Source organism: Rattus norvegicus, chromosome 7, assembly GCF_036323735.1.
Source record: "Rattus norvegicus strain BN/NHsdMcwi chromosome 7, GRCr8, whole genome shotgun sequence".
In the NCBI taxonomy this organism is placed as follows: Eukaryota; Metazoa; Chordata; class Mammalia; order Rodentia; family Muridae; genus Rattus; species Rattus norvegicus.
In genome coordinates, this window is record NC_086025.1 from 49094007 (window position 1) to 49106793 (window position 12787).

The 12787-nt window shown below is 42.6% G+C and overlaps 1 long non-coding RNA gene across 1 annotated transcript; it reads left to right on the forward strand.

Annotated features, from left to right (window-relative positions):
- The first annotated feature begins 683 nt into the window (after positions 1-683).
- On the forward strand, positions 684-12474 carry LOC102548561 (uncharacterized). The gene is made up of 4 exons (XR_010053300.1): positions 684-1044; positions 1121-1557; positions 8849-8916; positions 11137-12474. It is a non-coding gene; the product is annotated as an uncharacterized LOC102548561 (long non-coding RNA).
- The last annotated feature ends 313 nt before the right edge of the window (positions 12475-12787 follow it).

Sequence of the window (12787 nt, forward strand, 5' to 3'; positions counted from 1 at the left end):
ATGCACACCTGTCTGCCTGCTGCTGCTATGATAGTTATGAACCCTACTACCCTCTGAACAGTGAGCCCCAAATTAACTGCTTTCTTTTATACATTACCTTGGTCATAGTGTCTTATCAAAACCAAAACACATCGTTGTTACATTAGAGCTCACTTATTTTATTTTATTTCATTCTTGAAACAGGTTCTCACTATTCAGTCTTAACTGACCCAGAACTAGATATGTAGACCAGGTTGACCTCCAACTCATAGAGATCCCCCTGACCTGTACTCCAAATTCTGGGAATGAAAAGGAGGCATCACCAAGCCAGGCGCGCTAAAGCTTTAAATAACTCCTGGCTTTAGCACTTTGTGGATCTTCAGACACACTATATTCAGTCTCAATTGATTCGGAATGTGGACATGAATGAATGCTCTTCCTGGTTTTCCAAACTTGAATATTAAGATGAAATGTAGTGCTGAAACCAGGGAAACTGATAAGGTGTAGTAGCTAGGCCTTCAGCTTTTAAGTTTGGTTTCAAGCAAAGGAAGAAGAAACATAGTAGCCCAGTAGGGCTGAGTCTTACTCCCTACCTAACACAGGCTTGGAGGTGGGGTGAGCTGAGAAAGGAGATGACAAGGCATCACAGTGATGGTGGGCCAAGATGGTTGAGATGTCCTGAGGTGCTCTGCAAGGAAAGAAAGAATGGATCAAAGAAGTCTATTTCTGTCTATCCTTTCTCTGTCTCTCTGTCTCTGTCTGTCTCTCTGAGGGTGTCTTTTGTGTGTCATATAAACACGTTCACATGTGTGTGTGCATGAATGTATGAGTGAGTGTGGGGAGGCCAGAGGTCAATGTTGGGTGTATTTGATTACTCTTTGTGTTATATTTTGACACAGGGTCTCTCCCCTGATCCTGGAGCTCCTTGTTTTGGCTGGGTTGGGTGGCCAATGAACTCCAAGGATTAGCCTATTTCTGCACCCTTCAGCCTCAGTGCTGGGTGACGGATGCCATGCCCAGGTTTTATATGGATGCTTGGCATCCCAACACAGGACATTGTTGAAGGTACCTTCTTGATTTATTCTTTGCATGATCCTTCCAAAGGAAACTTCCTTTGGGATAGCCCTTTCATTCCTTCCAGGCTCAAGGGTATGAAACTCACTTCAGGAAAATATGCACAGAAATGACGACCTGCTCCTTAGCTTTGTCTCTAAATAGGACAGCTTTGAATAGAGCATCTGCTGAGAGTAGGAGGTATGTCTGCCTTCAGATGCTCGATGAAGCCTATGTGTGCTCTGTTAAACTTGGCCTGAGTGCAAGCCTAGCTGAGTTTTTCTTACTTCCTGCTTTCCTCCAGTGACTGAAGTCTAGTCCCTGCTTGCTCACTTGAAGAGATGCTAGAAACAGGCACACACAGGTGCTGACCACCTTGCCAGCTCTGCTTCTCTTCCACATTCAAGCTTCTCCCTGAATGGAAAACCACAAGAATGACGATCTAATTGAGTCTGCGCTGGCTGGCTCCCTGCCCACTGCTAACTAGTTTGATTCAGTTTTTCCATTGTTGATAACAAAACACAGGTGAGCCTTCAGTTTCTTGCCTATGAATCCAATGCCAGCATCTGATGCACTCTCTCCATCTTGCCTTATAGGGTTACCATGGAAAAGGAATTTGCCTACAATGGGCAAATGGAGACCTTGTCTCCTAATGTTAGCCAAGCTGGATTAAATTCTATAATTTTATCAGGGTTGAAAGCATGACAATGGGGTACTACTCAGCTATTAAAAACAATGACTTCACGAAATTCATAGCCGAATGGATGGAACTAGAAAATAACATCCCAAGTGAGGTAACGCAGTCACAAAAGAACACACTGATATGTGGATGGTACGCACTCACTGATAAGTGGATATTAGTTCCAAAGCCCAGGTTACCCAAGATACAATCCACAGGCCACATGAAGCTCAAGAATAAGGATGACCAAAGTGCGGATGCTTCAGTCCTTTTTGGAAAGGGGAACAAAAATATTCATAGAAGGAGATACAGAGACAATGTTTGGAGCAGAGACTGAAGGAAAGGCCATTCAGAGACTGCTCCACCTGGGGATCCAGGTGTATATGTATACACCTGGCTGATGCCAAGAAGTGTATATTGACAGGAGCCTGATATAGCTGTCTCCTGAGAGGCTCTGCCAGAGCATGACAAATACAGAGGTGAATGCTTGCAGCCAACCATTGAACTGAGAATGGGGTCCTCACTGGAGGAGTTAGAGAAAGAATTGAAGGAGTTGAAGGGGTTTGCAACCTCATAAGAACAACAATACCAATCAACCAGAGCTCCCAGGGACTAAACCACCATCCAAAGAGTACACATGGACAGACCCATGACTCCAGCTGCATATGTAGCAGAGGATGGCCTTGTTGGGCACCAATGGAAGGAAAAGCCCTTGGTCCTGCCAAGGTTGGACCCCCAGTGTAGGGGAATGTCGAGGGGAAGTAGGAAAGGGGGGTGGATGAGGAGGGGAACACCCTTATAAAAGAAGGGGAGGGGGACGGGATAGGGGGCTTATGTTCAGGAAACCAGGAAAGGGCATAACATTTGAAATGTAAATAAAAAATCCAATAAAAAAAGAAAATATCAGAAAATAGGAAGAATTTTACACATTTCCAAATGAGTATACTCAGACAACGATATGGCCCACTTCAACTCCCATTCCATGTCATTCAGAGACTCACTGGATAGCCATTGATTTTTATGTTTCTTTTCAGTTGAATGTGTTACAGTCTCTTTAAACAAAGAATAGCACACATTGGCCACACAGTTACATTCGTTTAAACTGCTAATGCTCTGAGCAACACCTCCCCACGCTTGCAAACGGTGTCAATGTAGCCTTTGGACAGCGGCAGGTGCCTATTATTAGAGAAACAATTAGATAAAGCAAAGACCAATTTAAGAAGAGGCAGGCCTAGGCCTGGATATTGGTTCCCAACTTGCCACCCATGTGAGTTTGAATAGGTGACCTGACGTCTTTGACCCTTGGCTGTTTGTCACCTCCACTGATTCTAGTACTTAATGTGGCTTGCACTGGATTGTGCGTCTGGTGGGCGTTCAGAAAGGTTAGTTGACATTTTTACTTACTTTTATCTCCATGACCACTTTTACTTTCCTAAGGAGACCGTCCAGAACTAAGATAACCTCTACTTTAAGATCGGAAGGGAATGTGCACAGTACGCCTGCCCTGAAGACATACGGCATCTCAGTTAAGAAGTACGCATGTGCTGTGTGTACAAATATTTGGAGTAGACAGGCACTTGACACGGGCTGACCTAAAAATGAGATTTCGAAGCTTGTCTCCTGGGGTCTTATGGAATCATCTGCTTAAGTGTCACAGCTGCTAATGTTCAACCTCCTTTTAATTAAAACTTTCATTCCCAGAGAAAGAATCTAGGAATAAGAAAGAACCAGAGTGGGTCCCCTGGCTGCTGAAATTACCCACGGCATAAAATAAGAGCCTCAAGGTCAAGGACCATTTAACCGAGCTCAGTAAAGATATTTTCACTCTCAAAAATCTGAAAACCATTAGATTAAATATAATTCTGAGCACTGTACTCAGTTTAGGTCAATTCAGCCCATTCCAGCCCCATTTCCTTGCTAAATACCTATAATTTGTCACATGTACTTAAGGGAGCCCCCCCCCTTTTTTTTTTGGCCGCTGTAACTCTACAATTAATTGGAGAATAAATCGTGTGATAATTTGTTAGTCTGACTGCAAATATCACCACCTTTCATCGTGAAGGTCCCCACCAGATTCTGGCTTTCAGTTTTATCTCTGTTATCTTAAAGGTCAAGTGCTTCTAAGCTTTGAACAGCCCATCTACACTGGGAGTAATCGTCAAATACATTTTTACTTATTGATACTTTACTCCCACAGCAGCTTAGGAATTCCCACATCTCTGATCTTCAAGGAATCTTGGGGAAAAAAAACAATCACTAACCATTTTCCAGCACCATCTAAGCACACACAATATGCCAGGGCTACACACTATCGTCTATTCCCCTCCTACAGCTTGGCACAAGGGTTTTAACGAGAATCTACCTTAAAGTAATGACAGTGTCATGCCAACTCCAATATCTTCTAGGTCACAATGATGAATTCTTTCCATGGTCTTGTTTGAGTCAAGATCCACTCTGAAACAATTATATCCAGTGATTCAGTTCAAGGTGTATCTACTCACATATATACCTTGTATTATTTGGCATGAAAATAACTAATACTCTGGACACTGCTCTTAGGACCTTATCTGGATTAGTGACGTAATTCTAATAAAATCCTATATGAAAAGTATCATTGCTACCCCAACCTTATAGATGGAGTGAAGAAAAAACAGAGATCACAAAACTTGCAAAAATAGGAGCTTGAGAGATGGATCACTGATCACATTTAGCAAATCTCTGGGGGTGAGATTCGTGTGCTTGCTAAGTTAGCATGAGGACCTTACTTCAGATCCCAGCACCCATGTAAGAAGCCTGATGTGCTCACATGAACACCACCCCGGCACTAGGGGAGGGGGACAGAGACAGTAGGGTCTAGCCACAAACGTAGCTTTAAGTTCAGTAAGAGATCCTGTCTCAAGGGAGTATTATAGAGTAGTGTGCCCAGAGTCCTCTTCTGGCCTCCACATGTACACAGGCATGCATACCAGCACACTTACAGCACACACCACAGTTATACACACACACACACACACACACACACACACACACACACACACACACACAATCTCCCAACCCCCAGAAATTTGCTAAAAATCACTAGTTACTAAATGAAACCTAATTGTTCCACCTCCGCGAAACTAAGACCCTATAGGCCAGTCATTTTCAACTTTCCTAATGATGTGACCCTTTAATACAGTTCCTCACATTGTGGTGAGTCCCCCAATGAGGAAATTATTTCATTTGTTACTTCATAACTGTAACTTTGCTACTGTTGAGAATCATAATATAAATATCTGGGGATGTCTGATATGTGACCCTTGTGAAAGGGCCATTCAACCCCCACAGGGATCGTAACCCACAGGGTGAGAACTGCTGCTTTAGGCTTTCTCAATCTGGTGTTGCTGGCAGTCTCCATCAGATAATGCTTGCTTTTCGGAGATTGCATTAGTTACTTTTCTCATTGTTATAAGAAAATAGCAAAGAAGGGAAGATTTCTTTTGTCTCACAGTTTGAAAGCACACGGTCGCAGTGGGGAAGACACTGGACGGGAACATGAGCACACTGTCACAGAGGAGGAGACACAGGGACAGGGACATGAGCACACTGGTTACACTGTGTACACAGGCTCAAAGGGATGAACCCCTGTACTCACAATACTTTTGCATCTTCACTCATTCTGGGCCCCAGTCCTTGAAATGGTGCCAAGCACATTTACAGTGGACCCTCTGTTCTATTAAGCCAATCTAGAAAATCCCTCACAGGCCTGTCCTAAAGTCTGCCTTCTGGAGGATTCCAGATCCTGTCAGTTTAACAGTCAGTATAAACCATCAGAGGGTTGGCTGTACTGTGCATTGCAGGACGGTCCAGATCATCCTAGCCTCTACCTCCTGGATACCCCCTTTCAGGCAAAGTCAGCTCCACCGAGACTTAACCACATGACACCATGCCTTTCTCAAAAGCACATGGCAGCCATCTTTACAGCTATAGAGTAGTTAAACTCTTTGCTCAAATCCAAAGATTAAGATCATCATTAAATGAGTCCTCACTCAGAACAGAATTTCCCTCACATCATCTATGCTTCCTATGTTTCCTCTTCCTTTTTCCCTTCCTAAGATGAAAGAAGGTTCACATAAGGCCAGAGGCCACAAGTCACAGGTCACAGGTCATAGGTCAATCACTGATGCACACTTTCTTAGGCAGTAACAGCTTGATCTCAAAGCATGCTACAGGGTACTTCAAATTCCTTTAATCACCTCGAAAGTGTGAAGAAAGAAAGGCAAACGAGTGGAATGTCAGTTGATCAGTCTGCTTCCAGTCAGACGTTTCTGCCTTTGGTCCTAACTGTGGGTTAAGAAAACCGTGTCATTCATGGAACTCTAAAGAGTTCCTGGGCTTGCGTGCTGCTATCCAGTGTGCCAAGATCTTGCAGACAGGAAAGCACTGGGAGTCTGACACACTTGCAGAGATCTTCCACATTTTCTTGGACTAAAGGGGACAGTTTGATCATCGGGGTGATTTTTCTCAGCTTCCCAACTCTCCCTCCCTAAGAGGGTTCCTCTTAAAACTCCTGTCAGGGCGAACAGGCCTCACGCCCAGCGTCTTCTGTGTGGGTAGGAAATCACACCCGACCAATACGCAGCTAGGGAAGTGACTGTGTGGAACTCAGCATGGACTCAACCTCAGCGAGTCACATATCCACAGACCACAGGCAAAGTGACATCTTTAAGGATTCAGAGTCTGCTCGCCTGGAATAAAAAGAACCAGCACAGTGCAGCAGGCTTTTCAAATTTCTCATGCTGTTGCCACGTCTCTGGTAATGGTTTTGTTAACACTGCCACCATACCTGCTGTACTTGCCCATGGGCTCTGAGCTACCTTGCTCTCTCTCCCTCCCACCCACAGCCTCTCGGTCAGCTATAGCAATAAAAATGTCAGTGAGACGGTATGTTTGTTATTCTTCCATTGCTGCAACAAAACACCATGACCAGTGCAACTTGTAAAAGGAAGCATCTAATTGGGGGCTTACTGCAAGTTTCAGAGGGTGAGTCCACGACCTTCATGGCTGGGAGCATGGCCGCAGGCATAGTACTAGATTTGATCTGTGAACACAAGACAGAAAGCGAGAGGAATAGCATGGGTGTTTGAAACCATAAAACCTACCCACCCTAGTGACACATCTCCTCCAACAAGGCCACACCGCCTAATCCTCAAATACATAAACCGATGGGGCCCATTCTCATTCAAATCACCACACAGAGAAATCAGGGCCCTTACTTCTGCTAGGCACTTACCCACCATGAGACTCGGTGTTCAACCACACAGTGAGGACCCTGGCTGGCTACACAGATTGAAAGGTCTCCCACGGCCCGATGGTTCTGTTTCCTTCCATTTGTTTGTTAGCAGGGACTTCCGAGCTCTTTATTACATGCCATCTCAATGCTTTTCCTGCGTTATCACACATGAACGTTACAGCAATCTCTGTAGGAAAGTCACTATAGTCACCGTGCTACAGATGAAGAACAATTCTACAGTTCAGTTCAGACTACTGTCTTCCAGAGGCCATAACTGAAGCAAGAGGAGACTCAGCTGAACACTATAATCGTGCATCCATAGCCACTCAAATGATCCCTCTAGGATCTTACCACAGGTCCTGGCCCACACAGGGATCAAAGTGAATCAACTATACAAATGAAAGAATAAACCTAGTATCGTCCTTATAAAGTCTATTATGAAGGATGAGAGGGGCAGAGATATGGCTCAGCAGTTAAGAGTATTTGCTTCCAGCACTCACCCAGTGCCCTCTGACTGTGATTCTAGTGCCCTCTTCTGGCCTCTATTAGTGACTATACTCACATGCACATATACAGAGACCAACACAAAAACACATAACTACAAAATAAAATGGGCAGGGTGTGGTACTGGATACCCTTTTATCCAAGCACTTGGGAAGCAGAGGTGAGCATCTCTCTGTGAATCCAAGGCCAGCCTAGTATGCATAAGTTCCGGACCAGCCAGGACTACATAGTAAGACTCTGTCTTAATAAATAAAATAAAACCAATATTTCTATTTAAATAAGTGGAGGAGGGGTTAGAGACACTAGAACATACTTAATATCTGTTTCAAAAACACTAAAAGCTAAATTATCGCATGAATTTCTAATTGGTCTAGATTACCCATCACCTGCTTTTTAAAAATAACGTTCACACGATGAAAGAGTTTTAAAAATAAAACATTCGCCGTGGCTTTACTCTGGTAATTCTGGGATGCACGAGCTTCATTTTCTAATCCTGATCCATGTAATCAGGGAATATATTTTTGAGAGACCATATTTAACTACAGTCTTACTTTGGACCATTTTACAAAATGTTAAAATCTTTGGTAACCATCTCAGATATCATGTTTTTATCAGATGAAATAGTATTTTCTGATAATTTTGTCAAACATCAAAAAAGGAAAACATGTTCTAGATGAGGAAAAATATCAAGTGAATGTAAAGGTTTAATCACATTCAAATAAAGTATCATTCTTCTGTCCTTTCCATGTATCTGAACAGTTCACAGAAAGAAAAAAGAACCGCTATAATTCTAGTACTCAAAGAACTGTGATAGTGAGTTGAAATTAATTAAGGCTATCCTGGGCTACATAGTGAATATAAGGCCAGCCTGGGCTACAAAATGAGACCATACCTCTAAAACAGCTGTTCCCAACCTGTGGGCTGTGATCTCTTTAGGGCTCAAAGGACCTCACAGGGGTCACCTAAGACCATCTGAAAACACAGATATTTATATTACGATTCATAACAATAGCAAAACTAGTTATGAAGTAATAACAAAAATAATTTTATGGTTGGGGGTAGACGGTTATCCTGACATGAGGAACTATATTAAAAGGTCTCAGCACCAGGAAGATTGAGAACCACTGCTCTGAAACAAACAAACAAAAAAAATCAAAACCCAAAAGTTCACTATCTGTAAAAAAGTTAAAAGATGCCTCAAAATTCAACACCTTACTGTCATGACCCCCCTTATCATTTCCTTTTGGTGGTAGTAACATAAGAAGATGGTGTAGTATCTATATCAAGCCCAAAATTAACCATCACCGAATAAACATTTTGAGTATAAGGGTTAAAGTTCTGAACCGTGTCGTGACATGCAGGCACTGGAGACTGACTTGACTGGAGCAATGGAGAAAGAAGAAGCAACAGGCACTCAGACTGGGATCAGGTGAGTCATAAGGTCTGATGTGGTGTACCAGCTTCCTGGAAATAGTCCCTTATTCCAGCTGACAGGGGAGATGGGCTAGCTCATCTCAACTGGGGAGCAATCTTGACTGCAGTCATAAGAGAAGAGAAAGCTGTGGTTAAGACTTTCTACACACACTATCAGCATTCCCATGGGTCTCAGGCATGCAGCCTTGAGATGGCAGTGCTCATGTTAACCACACTTGTTCATGGGTATGAGTACATGGGGCACACTCAGTTTCCATAGCAAAGAAAACACCCAGAACTCACTCCCAAGAATCCCTCTTCCTTGTAAATGTATATTCAACCTTAAGTGACTTTATGTTGCCAGCTTTTCTATATATTATGCACTGATAAAATAATCAGGTCTGGTGCTTCAAAATAAATATATTGAAGTTTAACTTAGATACTACTCCCCAAATATAGTCTGTCACAGTGCATTCCTCCATATCTGTAATTAGCTCTTGGAAGTGTCTAAGAAACACTAACCCCAGACTTTCTTCCTAGAAAATATTCAGTAAGAGCTATGAGTGTGTACATGTATGCATAGGTACAGGTTAATGTGTGTGTGTGTGTGTGTGTGTGTGTGTGTGTGTGTGTGTGTAAGAGAGAGAAAGAGAGACAGAGACAGAGAGACAGAGACAGAGAGACAGAGACAGAGAGACAGAGATAACCTCAGGTGTCATGCATCAGGAGCACTTCACCTTGGTTTTTGTTTTTGGGATTTTTTGTTTTGTTTTGTTTTTGAGACCTCATCTTTCACCTATCAGGAGTTCACCCACTAGCCCAGGCTGACTAGCAAGTGAACCTGAGGGCTATACCTGTTTGACCTTTCTAAAGCTGAGATTACAAGCACACATCAGCACAACCAGATTATTTGTAATTATTTACTTATGGAATTATAATATAATTTCTTAATTCCCCCTTCCCGTTCCTCACTCTAAACCCTTCTTTACACCCCTTTTTCTCTTTTTCAAACCCATGGCCTCTTTTATCATTAATACATACATATTCTACTTATGTGCCTAGGAATATATATATATATATATATATATATTAGTATATATAATATAAATATATATTACATATATATCCTAAATACATAAATACAACTTCCTCAATCTGTACAATATACTTATATGTATAGTTTTGTTTTGAATAATAATTGGTGTGATGAAGACTCTCCCACTCTCAGCATTCCTTAATTTATAGTTTTTTATGTAGGGTTGAGGCCTCATGGTCTTTCCCCATCCACTTTGGCATACATATTATTTGTTTGTTGTGACCTTATGGGTGATGTTCCGGCATGATTAAGGGATACAATCTCACAGCAAACTGCCTGATCCTCTAGCTTTTACAGTCTTCCTGACCTCTCTTCTGCAATGTTCCCCCAGCCTTGTGCAGAAGTATCCACTGGGACTGTGCTCAATAACTGTGTGTCTTGATTGTTTGTAGTTTTCTATAATGGTCTCTGTCTTTTGCTAAGAGAAGTTTCCTTGATGAGAGCTAAGAACTACACTCATCTGTGGGTATAAGGACAAATATTTAGAATGTAGCTAAGGATCCTGCTGGTTCAGTAAAGTGGCAGCTGCAAGGTCTCTTCTAAGATCCATGGCTTCACTAGCCCTTCTTATGAAGGGCTTCTTTCTTTTTAACCAATGGGTTCTGAATATTGAACTCACACTGCTGGTGCCTGCAATAAAAACACTTTACTGAATGAGCCAAGTCCCTATCCCCAGTGAAGCACTTTTACCAATACATAATTCAGTTTTAGGCTAATAATGATATAAAATAGTTACTTTATGCTATTTCATGAATTTTTTCCTTCACAGGTATTTACTTCCTACTTTCTGTGCTAGGTATTGCAGCCAGTCTGATGAACAAAACATAGTTCCTAGTCTTGAATACAACAGAAATTTTCAGTAAGGACAGAGTTAGTGACACATCGCCTGTGGGTTAGTGGAAAAAGCAATCCAGGGGAAAGGGTGGAGTTGGGCATGGCAAATACAGAATGACAAGACATGTCACACAGAGGACTAGTGTGGTGCATTCCCAAACTCACAAGTCTGTTACAATAGGACAAGATGATATTCATCCCCACTGCTTTATCTACAGTTCCTTTTGAGGTAGACCAGATAGCTACAATAACTTCTGTTAACACATATCATGATTATTATATTTTCTGTCGCTTTTATAACTATAGGTTTTTACCTCTTCCTGAATCATCTATACTCACTTCATCATGGTCTCCTCTGTAGTCTGGCTCCATAGAAATCTCCAGCTGCTCGGAATGTGCTATTCTCACCACTTCAAGACCAACAGGGACTGAGAGGAGAGGCTGGTGTCTACCATGCTGGTGCTTAAAGTTCAACTGCCAGCTGCCCGAATTTCTCCAGCCCACAGAATTCCACTGCTCTTCTGTTAGGAAGAAAAGGATTACAGGATTAGTTTCTTAACACCACTTCCAGCCTTCCATATATAGTCAGAGGAAGTAACTCACCATGACTTCTATGACAACTTTTGGTGTTCAGGCCAGATTCCCCACTCAGACATCTGTCTGTAGAGGGACAGCCGAGGTCTCAACCATGTAGGTGGGGTCAAGGGATATATTGTTACAGCTGAGAGCTTTAGGGTTTTATATCCCTTTTAGACGTGCCACAAACAACAACCATAGCAAGGGAACAAGGCACAGAACAGTTGTTCAAGTTAGAAAGTCAGTAGCATGGGGACACAGGAAGTACGTTCTCTGTGAGTAGGGTAAAGAGTCCTTGAAGTAAGCAGAACCACAGATCAAAACAGGAGTGTCTGACTCTGCCCACAGCTAGCCCTGTTTTTAACTGCCAGGAGAAAACAAATGGAATGCATTTATCAGAATCCTGGCTCTTTCAAGGTTCAATCACTTCAAGATACCACCCCTAAAGCATTTATCATGGTTGCTGACAATCCTATCCTGGCATTTCCAGGGCATCTGCAGAAGTGCACATTTTCCTTCCAACACTGGCCTTCTAAAGGAAAACCTAAGATCTCTACCTATGTCTACCCGTCAAGATTTTATAGACTGGTAGTTAGTATGACACTTATATAAGTATTTTGAGACTTAGATCTGCAAAGGATAGACGAGTTTGATGGAATGTGCATAATAATGACAGAATATACCATTTGAGGAACTGTGAAGAATGGAAAAAAGACTGGACTGAGAAGGCTGGGTACAGTCTCCTGTTTCTAGGAACCATTAAATCTGGACAGAAGCTTGGGCTGGGTCTTTGGCTTTCTGCTGACCCTTGGGGAAGAAATGGGGACATGAGCCTAGGGCTAAGTGTGGGGCCAATCAGTCCCCTGTGGTTCCAGATGGTCCAGCAGAGAGACTGGGAGAAACGGAAGTTAGAAAAGGCAGACTAGGAGGGTGACTTCAACTGTAAAGCACTTACCCCTTTTGCAAGCATGAGTTCAGTCCCCAGAGTCCATATCAAAGTAGGAGGTGTGATAGCATGTTCTTGTAAACCCAGGACTGAGAAGGCAGAAATAAAAGATCACTGAAGCTCTCTGGCCTACAAGTCTGACCTGATTAATGACCTTTACACTAATAAAAAAAAATGTGATCTCAAAGGTGGTAGATGGTTTTCCCATGGGTGGTGGAAAAGATTGTCCTCTCACCTTTCTGTACATGGACACACAGAAGAGAGAAAGGAGGGGCACAGAGAGGGGGAAGGAGAGAGAGGGAGGAAGAAGGCAGAACAATAAAGCAATGGGGGTGGGGAGGGAGCTGTAAAAATGATGAATTTAGCTGTAGAGAGATCCACAAGCAAGGATAAGAATAGCACAGAGGTGGAACAACCCAAGGACCATTTGAAAAG